Source organism: Buteo buteo, chromosome 26, assembly GCF_964188355.1.
Source record: "Buteo buteo chromosome 26, bButBut1.hap1.1, whole genome shotgun sequence".
NCBI classification, from domain to species: domain Eukaryota; kingdom Metazoa; phylum Chordata; class Aves; order Accipitriformes; family Accipitridae; genus Buteo; species Buteo buteo.
Window position 1 is genome coordinate 14872584 of NC_134196.1, and position 10734 is coordinate 14883317.

Below are 10734 nucleotides of genomic sequence, written 5' to 3' on the forward strand. Positions count from 1 at the left end.
ATTGAGGGCAAAATACTATGACAAAGAGGATGTCAAAAGACAGATTTATCAATGCCATTCATCATAAAGTAAATATATTACCAATAAATAGTAATATCTTCTAAATCTCTTTTCAGTATGTAAATTTACACTGACTGCAAGGGGGCTCATGCAGCAAGAATGGCTATAGAAAATCTCCATCTACAGCTTTTCTGGAAGCAATCTGGAAACCAAGAAACAAAGCAGTGCAGGAAGTGGAATATTCAAATAGCAGTATAATTTGAAGTTTGTTGTGAAAAGCCTCATAGAGCAGAGATGTTCGGTTTGAAGAGCTCCGACCTTTCAAATTATTTAATTTGCTAATATTGACATGCAATAGAACCCAGGCAGTGCTATCAGAATACAGGTTTGCCAAATTAGAAAATGCATCAGAAAGTTCATTAAAAACATGATTGCAAAAGAGACATGACAAGTGGAATCAGAAGTTGAAAACAATGTATTAAGACATAGTAAACTGACAAGAGTCTATAATTAGGATCTATAATCCTATAGTTCTTAATCCTGTAAAACGACTGTACTTGGCATGACAATCTGCTATCTTAACCAGATTAAACATCTTGCATTTCAAGAATAAAAGCAATACAGTCCCAAAGACATTTAGGCGTGCTAAAATTAATCACCAACAGATTTATTTTGTCAAAGTACTCCTGTATTTTGCTGTATGTAGTACTTTAAAAAGTCAGGCAGCAACAAACTGCAGAAAATATAACTTACATGGTTAAAACTAAAAGTTGAAACAATTTGGATTAAATCCAGAGACATAAATAAGAGAAGGAAGCTTTTAAAAAAAAAAAACAAAAAAAACTATTTTAAAAGATTACTTTTATCCAGCCCTTGGTTCTTTCCTGAGCTGCACATCAGTGTCAGAGCAGGGCTATTCCTGAAGGCATCATGAGCTGGGAGCCAAGGGTAACCCCACCAGTGAGGGCGAAGTCAAGAGCGGGGCTACAAGTGACAAGAGGCTTCGTCATACACCTAGTGACCACCACACAAGGTGAGATGTCAAATCGAGTCCAGGATCCATCCAGGAAGTCTCATCAGGAAAAACAAGAGGCAGAATTAGAGACCTATATGTAGACCTACACCCATAATATAGGTCTGAGGCTCATCCAAGGAGGGAGCAACCAAGACAGGCTCACCCAAGACAAAGCACGGACAAATCCTGGTGGCCTGAGCCTGAGCTTAAATGAAGCCCTGGAGTCCCTGCCCACTATGGGAAGAAGGTGGCTGAGCAGGGGCCCCAGATGAGGCTGAGCAGGGGCCCCAGATGAGGCTGATCAGGGCTATTAAGGACTTTTAGTGCCCTTGGGTCCTTGGCAATCAGGAAAACTGGAAATCCTTTTAGAAACAAAACCATGCATCGCTATTGTTCTAAATGAGCAAAGCCCACTGTTGCTAGTGGAAAGTGAGGTACAGTTTGCAGCTTTGGTGGAATAACATAGGCCATGGTTGCCATCTCTGCTTAAATAGATGTAATCTGACAGGACCTTTCAACAAAACTGCACAACGTACAAAATCTTTGCTGAAACTGCGTTGTTTCTAATGAACACTAGTATTTGCTGCTCCCATCAAGTCTATTCACTGGGCTTGTTAAATCAGTTCTTCTGTTCCTTTTGAACTCCTCAGTGTGGTTAAATGCCCCAAATCAGAAATTCCCGTTCTCCAGCTAGATAGAAAGCTGGATTGGTATCTTGGCACAGACTTGGCCACAGCAATCTCTGTATTAACAACTGACAGTCTCACTTGTGTAGCTTCTCTCCATTCATACTGGTGCAAAATGTGGTAAATGTCATTGAAAGCAGTTCCCACACTGTACAGAGTCCCCCTCTGCATCTCTCTCTGTCCAAGTCTTCTGTTGCATTTGAACCATCCATCTGAGAGACTGTGTCTTCAAATGTGGCTGTTTCCTTCACCAATAGTTACAATCCACTGGACCTAAGAAGACTGTTTCAGGGAGGAAAAAGCACAAGAGACAAATGTGTTTCACAGAAGGTAGCCCCAGACCCACAGCAGGCTTCTCTGTTGAAGGCAAGAATGACTGCAGGACTTTAAAGAAACCAAGTGCATCATTTTTCTTTGGTCTGAATTAATTGAAGTTTCTCATCTATACGCACAAACGTGAATGCCAGCTAATCAAATTTTTCCTCCTACAGGTTAGGAGGAATAAAAGAATGAGATGGTTGTTTTCTTTATAGAAGATGTTCAAGTGTGTGGTGGGGGAGGATGTCTCAACAATTTCATGGATAAATAAAGCAGATAAACTTTGAAATCTTATTTTCTACTTGCCTGTGGTACTTGTTTCTTTTATTGTTTTTTTTTTTAATATTGAATAAACTGTAATTATTACCTCCCTTTCAATGATGATTTTATAAAACAATAAAGTCGAGGAAACCAAAGGATGAATCTATTAATAGAAGTCACACATGCATTGCAACTCCATAGCACAGTGAAAAGAAACAAAGAATGGTCTACTATGTACAAAAAATTTACAGAGACTATAAATCTTATCTATTTTAGAGATTCTTTTTTTCCCTCCTTCTACTAGCTCAGCTAAACCAGTGCTAGCAGTTCTGGGAACCACGGTATAGACAAGAATTCCCCAGTCAGGCATATTTCTTCAATGTTTAGCTAAGCATTTGGAAGGCAAATCTAATTGGTATATTGGCATAAATAAGCATCCAGCTTATGGGAGTCCTAAAACTACAGCTCTTATCTTTTTGCTGCTTTCCCTGATTCAACTGATATAACATTAAAACCAGTGAGGTCTGTGTTTTTCTTCAAGTCTACCCACTAAAAAAAACCCCAAATTAATAGCAAATAGGCAGGATTGATGTTAACTGCTCCTGAAGCTCTTTCTCAAAACTTCCACTGGTGGAAGACAGCACAGGCTCCCTAAGCAGTGCATTCCAGTGCTGAACTAACCTTGGAGTTAGAAAAATTTTCCAAAGTCTAACCTAATCTCCTTTGCTGCAATGTAGGACAAGAGGTAATGAGCTTATCTCAGTGGATGCAGGAAGCAACAGTCTTCAGGGTATTTGATGGCATCGTCTATCCCCTCTGTTTTCTCAAAGAATAAACACAGTTATTTTAATCTTTCCTCACAGGTGATGGTTTTTAGACCTCCAGTTGGTTTTATTATTCCCTCTGGGCTTCTTCCTGTGGGTCCTCAACTGTGTAGAAGACCTGTGCTCAAGTTTGGGCGCGGCGCTCCAGCTGAGGTCTGAACAGCACTGGCTTTAACATATCACACACCTGCCTATACATCCCAGCAAAGATCCCTTGCTTTTTTTCTTATGCCAGCAGAATGCTGCTTAACCAGTCTTTCCCCAACTTGTCTGTGACTTCATCACTTGTGAACTTTCTTCTATGTCCATTGATTCCTACAGAATTCTAATCTTGTTCTGAAAAAAATGTTTATGGCGCTTCATATCTTGCAAATTTGACAAGTGCACTCCCTATTCCATCAGCCAAGTCATTAATTGAAGTATTGCACGTTACCAGAACCAGAATGATCCTCTTTACTTTAACAATTAGCCATCCAAAACCATAGTTTGAGCATGGTTTTCGTATCAGTCTTGTATTGTCTTTGCAGTAGTTTATGCTAGACTGTGTGTCCCTCCCTTTTTTATGAGATGTCATAGGAGGGAATTTCAAAAGCCTTACAAAGATCTATCTATATCACATATATTGATTCTCTCCTATTTGTCTCGGAATGACTCAAATGATGTGCTCAAATCACACAACAAATCTCTTGCAGCATCAAAACCTCAAACCACTTCATAGGCCTCTGTTAGACTTGTCAACGAACTAAATCAGTGTCAGAAGTAAGAGCTTAAAATGATGCCTAAAAAGTGAATGCTCATTAAAGCCCTGTATTCCCTAATTAGAAGTCAAGGCTTGAATACCAAAAGATACAAATTTGGAGAATAAATTCCTTTTATACACAGCATATATCTATACACAACCTGCAGAACTCATTGACACAACTTAATAAGAATGGCAAATTGTTTACCATGTTAAAAAAAAACCAAACAAACGACCTTTATATGACTACACAGAACACAGCCTAATCAGGGAAGATATGAAAGAATAAAGAATATAAATTCTCTGTTAACTATTAAACGACAACTCTTAAGTGACAAGGATTGAAAAGAAATTTCCCCTTCGAGCACGTTAGTTTACAATTGTCTACTTTGACTGTAAGACTGATTCTGCAAACAAGCTGCCCCACTAGGCAGATTCTGCTGTTGCATATAAAATAAATAATGCTTCTAGGTTTTTTGAAGGTGCTTATAAATGTAACTTAATACTAAGCGGAAGAAACAAAAAACCTGAAATGTCCTTACCAACTTATGTAAGGACTGACATGTGGTTTCGTTTATCTTTAGAAGCAAGCCAGGGACGGATCCAGAGTGCTATTAAAAATAGTACAACATGTTCATCCCTAGTTGGAAGATGACAGAGATGCCAAACCTGAACTCAGAAATCAGAAAATAAAAATACAAAATATATTTTCACCTGAAAATTAACCCCCCACAAAAGCCAAGCAAACTTTGTAGCCCTGACAAACCTACAGTTAAAACTCGGGAATCCTTTTATCTGATGAGACTTCAAAAATAGCTCCACCAAATACTCCAAATAATAACAGTGAAAAGCATAGGGTGAGGATTCAGGAATCCTATGTTTTACACAAAATTCTGCTTTGGACCTGGGTACCCTCCCTGTGCCTTAATTTATCCATCTCTAAACTAAAATTCGTGAGACTTCTTCCTCCTTCCCCATAACATGCGGTCATGTGATGAATAAATAATGAATTTTTCAAGAATCTTCATTCTTTCAGACTGAAGTTACTATAAAAATGGAAGAAGTGGCTTTAGTGGGCTGATTTTTCTTTAGTTTTGCTCAGTGACACAGAGATTCAAAACCAGACTTCAATCAAGGCTACCAGTTATTGCTACGTTCTGCTCTGCAAGGTGAAGCTGGTCTTACGGAAAAGTTTTTGCAGGTACCAACGATTTTCTTATGTGATAGAAATATTGTTTTATTCATCTTCTGTCCCGCATTACCTAGTTGGTATGGACATCACTCCACTGGCCATAGAATGCCTCCCAGTTTAGAGTGGCCTTTTATTCTCCTTGTCTCCTTCTGTCTTCTCCAGCTTGGCACACTCATGGTGGCAATGCTCTGCAAGTTCAGCAGAGAGGCATTTCTAAAAAGTAATCCGAATCTTTTACTCAGTTGCGTAGATGGTAAAAATTGCTGAACTAGTGTCAATACCAGAGCAGTTCCAGTTCCACAAAAGAGAAGGATTACTCTGGTACACCTCCCAAAGTGACCTTAAAAGTGTCAGCCCCCCAAGGAGTCTTGTCTCCACTAGCATTTACATCTGCATTACCTTGATTGGAAATGTGCCCACACTCACTATGGCAGGAGAAGTTTTCCGTCACCTCGCTAAAATAGTCAAAGCATGGATTTACCCAGAGGAGTGTGAAGGATAAATTCCCTGGCTAGCACCATTCGATGCCCGTGTGTGTTCTGGGCCATGTACTGGCTTAGCAGCAACACGATGAGCGTAGGGTTTGTTTCATCTGTTCTTGGCTCACAGACTAAACCCTCGTGCCTGGGGGAGCAATGAGACTTTTGATTTTGAAGCAAGGTAAACAAACACAGCGTAGTGTGTATTTTGCAAAACCCAAGCTGTTTAGGCACTTTTTTCTAAGTGAAAAGTTGCAGGAAGCAGAGAATGAGAGGGTTTGTTGCAGTTTAGGTGGAAATGATTGGGCTTGTTGTCCATAGAAAAAGGAAAGGCTAGTTGTTTCTCTCTGTTGGTTCACTAAACTCACTATTCTTTTTCCTGGCTGCTACTTTCTTTTTTCATACTCATTTTTTTCCCCTCTTAATCAATATCTGCAAAGTGAACAAATGAAGTTCTGAGGGAAAAGTTTAGCATTGAAGTATGCAAGGTAGGAAAGCCAGAGCTAGCTTTAATACAGGACTGGCAGGAACTCCTAGGTCACGGAGTAAAAAGTCCTCAGTTTTATCCTTTTCATGTGTGTATCACATACCATTTTTAATAGCAGTAAGTATTACTAAGGTTTTTTGCACTAAAACTAGCTAAATAAGAAAAAGAACTCATGTGAGTTGTTCCCTTTACAAAAAGAAATTGATGGTGGTCAGCCATCCCAATGTAACCCTTTTTTATGCACAAATACCAATAATCCTATACTCACAAATACAGCAACAACAACCATTCCAAGTCCTTTCCAGACAATGCCTAACTCAAAAGAACTTGCCTTTTCTAAACACTTTTCCCTGCAAATGCTTTTCTCTCTGTTCTTAGTCTCCATCTCGTTCTTTGAATCTCTTCTGTCTCATCTTTCCCTTTCTCTCTCATACAAGCAGATACTCCCACAAATCTCTCTGCCCAAGACACAAAGAAAATCCTTCATCCTTACAGTCCCAGTTGCATTTGGTGGTAACACGGCTCTACATTTTGGTTTGAGGCCCCCTTTAATTTGAATACAGATAATGAAGGGTATCGTTTCTCCCACCAATTGCAGCATGGTTTAATGACACCTCTAAGACTGTTGCATAAGGTAAACTGCACCACAGCTTTGCATCAGTCATTACTGGACAGTGTTATTTTCTTAAAGTCATGCACTGATCTGGATCACCATTCTTACAGGTGGTTTTTCTTATACACAAATCAAAATACATTTGTACAGAGAATTTCTTCAAAGAATAAGCAAAGATGTCCTCATTAATTATTAAACGGGAGAAACAGAGTGGTTCAGTTGTACTGTTATGTGTGTTGTCCATTGTTATGTGTTATTGTTATTGTCGTTGTTATCATTGTTGATATTGTTGTTGCTATTATTATATTTCCATGCAGGGAACAAAAGTTATCATTTCTACTCTCAGAGATGTAACACCACTCACTGAAAACCTAGCCTCTTAAGCCATAAAGAACATGAGTTTATGATGCTTCTAGTGATACCTCAAAAATCTTGACTGAAAGCACAAACATGCCTGTTGTACAAACAAAGATGCATTATTAACTCAAATACAAATAAACACTTTTGATATTCTTATAAAAGAAACATTCCGATGTGAGAAAAGATCCCTCTTTCTCAAATCTAACTCCCTAAGAAGTGCAGGAGACGTTAATATACAGTATGAAACATGGACTGTTTATCAACAATCGATATTCTTCAATATCCACACGAATACAAAATTCTGTTAACATAACTTCTCCATTAAAAAAGAAAAGAAATTACAGATTTGCAGCATCCTGCGTGTACAAAAGGATGATTATGCAAATGGCAGTGCAATCAGCTGCATTTTTAGGCAAGGAAATTATTTAGTATCGAATGCTTGACATTGTGCAAGCCCTGGTCATCTTGCAAAGCAGAATGACACTGACTGCAGAAGAGCCAGTCCACAGAGCAAAATTGAGCACCTCTCCTGCAATTGCCCTTTTGACCATTTAGCTTTCACTTAAGCTGAAGCTACATTAGCATATATTAACTAACCCACCCAGCCCATTTCAGATGCACAAGATAAGTAGCACTTTGGAGAGGTAGGTCTTAAGTCCAGACAAATCTCCCCCAGTCAATCCAGGTGCTGGCTTTTGAGCCCAGTTCCTGGACACCCTATTCCTCATTGCTTCGCTACTCTCATCTTCCGTCTGACAAGTCCTGTGCCATGACATGGGTTTGCTTTTGTGTGTCTGTGCCTTCCGGCAATAAAAGGATTGTTGAGGCTGATAACAGTCACAGTAATAATAATATTTCTAATACCAAACTCAGCCGTACCGCATAACAAATGATGTTTATTTCATTACAAGGAAGTTGCAAAGCAAAGTGTTTCTGAATACAGTTTTACAGTACTCAGAGAATTAATCTGTCGGGGCAGCAGGCTTTATCCTGCAGATAAATTCATTTGTAATCCTCTGAAGTATTCTACCATGTGACTTCCAGAGATAAAAGAACCTCCTTTAAAGTATATTTCCACAACCCACACTGAGTGATGCTAAGTACGGTGGTATCTCTCCCACTAGATTAACATTTAATTATTGCAATTTCTCTCATGAAAGAGACTATAAGATATCACAGCAGCTCTCTACACATTCATTCTATGGGAAGAGGACATTTTATGTTAATTTACTTATTTGTTTAAGATAGGAATTCCAGCAGCAAGTGACAGTAAGTAGAAAAATAAAGTAAAACCCAATATATTCTCATTTGAGAAAATCTGACAGCAGCTTCAATACTGCCCTCTTCCCAACACTTTAATTATGCACATCTTTTCAATAAGAAAATTCTTTCATGTTGTTCAGACCACATTTTAGCCTAGTTATTATGGCATTTCTTTGGATATTGGCGTTATGCTTTGTCGTTACAGATACTGACATGTTTGCTTGAAGCTTCACTAACACACAGTATGAATTAGTGTCTCTTCCAGAAATCTTCCAGTATAAACGGGCACAAAAATCAAGAGGAAAGAGGAGCAGGAAGCACAAATAAATGAAATTACTTGTATTTGATGGATTTCTACCATCTGTTGCACTGTGCTGTCTTGTTAAACACCCGTGGATGATATTAGCAGAAACCTGTCTAGTTACACAGTGCTAAAACGTTTTTGTCTCTGTGTGCTTTATATGTGTCCAACGCACATCAAGAGAACTTGAATGCAAAATACACCATTAGCAGTGATCATTAGTAGAGCTGCATATACAGAGGAACTTCTGAAAACTATTTTTGTAGATGAGACCTCTCAAATTCTTGTCTACTATATACACTTGTAAAACAAAAGAACTTCTTTTGCTCCTATTTCATGATGATGCAACATTTGCTAAGGATGTCCATCAGGAAAGGTCAGAAAAAGAACAAGCAGTGATAAAATTAAACTGTTCATTGCAAATGTGAAATACTATTTTACACACTCCACAAATCCATCCCTTTTTGATAACCTTTCAGGAACATAGTGTACACAAACAAAATTTCTGCATGCTATCTGCAATATGACACCTGTTAAAGATAATTGCATCTGATAGCAAAGGTGTGAATATCTTAACTCACTTATCATGGCTCAAAAATAGATTCATTTGGATTAATAGTCCGTAATAAAACTCCATATAGATTTTAAATGGTCTCCAAGATCTGCAAAATCATTTCTTAAATACAAAGGTGAAAAAAATTAGTGGCTTGTAGTATAAAGAGCACTGGAATTATAGCAACAGCTTGCAGGTCCTTGCTCATTAATATGAGATTTTAAGAATTTGCTATAAAACTTCATTTGCTGCAGTGGCCTCAGTGGACTAATAAATGGTCATGACCACCCATACATCTTGTGATGGAAACAGTCACATAGCACAGGGGAGACAATAAAAATATGAATCCTTACGGAAGTTTTCCTTCTTTTTCCTTCAAATATATATGTTTATTTATTTCCTCTATATGTTGTATGCATCAGCTGCCTATTAGCCAGTTAATCAGTTGGCACCTTATTTGAATGTGCTTCTTCACTAAATAATGTATTAAAGTGCTAGGAGATCACTCAGATTGCCCGAGTGGCTCTTTGTAGCGTAGATGTACTCATTCAACAAATTTGGCAGAAAGACAGGGTTGTGAGAAAATATGAGAGATGAGTTCCAGTTCCTAATAACAGGTCACAGACTGCAGGTCTCGCTGTGCTTCAGAGTGTGTTCCCAAGCTCACTATTTGGTGGAGTGGTCTTTACCGTACCAGCTTGGAAGAAATCATTAGAATTATTTTTAAAAATTCTTTCTCTTGAATCTCTGGGAACTAGTCCAGGCTCGTTCCTTGATAACTCCAGGCAGATAATGCTCCAGAAAACCCGTGTCCGCTTTCCTGTCAGATTGCCCAAGGCTGCCTTGCCCAGCTAATGCCTCCTGGCCCAACACAACGTATTTCAACCTTGTTGAAAGCTCATCAGCGATGAGCAGCGTGCGGCAACGGGGATTTATTGCTAGGCAAGTTGTGGGGAGGCTGCACAAGAGAGCCCTGCTCAGGAGGGTGATTTGCCATAAGGGAGCAACCCTACCCAACCTCGACCGGGCATCTGGTGGACGGTAATGGGGAAGAGGAGGAGGACATGGGAGAGCTGTGCCCGGCGTCTCGGAGATGTCTCGGAGATTGCCAGCAGCCCTCTCGGAGCTCCAGCAGGCGTTTCTTGTACAGCAGGACTGTCACAGCCGTGTCAACATCACCCAGGAGCAAAGGAGTGTGACTGTCATTAACCAATATTTTCTCAGTCCTTAGCCTTAGCTGACACTTTTGTCAGAGACTGGGAAAAGCATTCACTGCTGTTTCCTTCCTCCCAAGTCCCCGTCTTTATCCTCTGCCTCTAAAGCAGAAGGCAGCTTCTAATGCCTTGAAAAAAAGGAGTTTTGCAGAGCTCTTGTAGCTAGTCCTTGCTGAACCAAAGTAATGACTGTGATGGCTTTCACAGCCCTTCTGTAATAAATGAGCTTTTGGACCCCACCACCAATGTGTTGTTAATGTTGTGGATTCAAAATATCGATATAAAGCTCAACTGAAGAGGTGAATCAAAATGTAAGACTGCCTTAAAAGTTACAGTAAGGGTCTCCACACACTCATACCAACACAGATATTAGCATCAGCTAGAAAAGAATAGGTTCAGTAACTGGGAACTCTGCAGTAGCAGCTACAA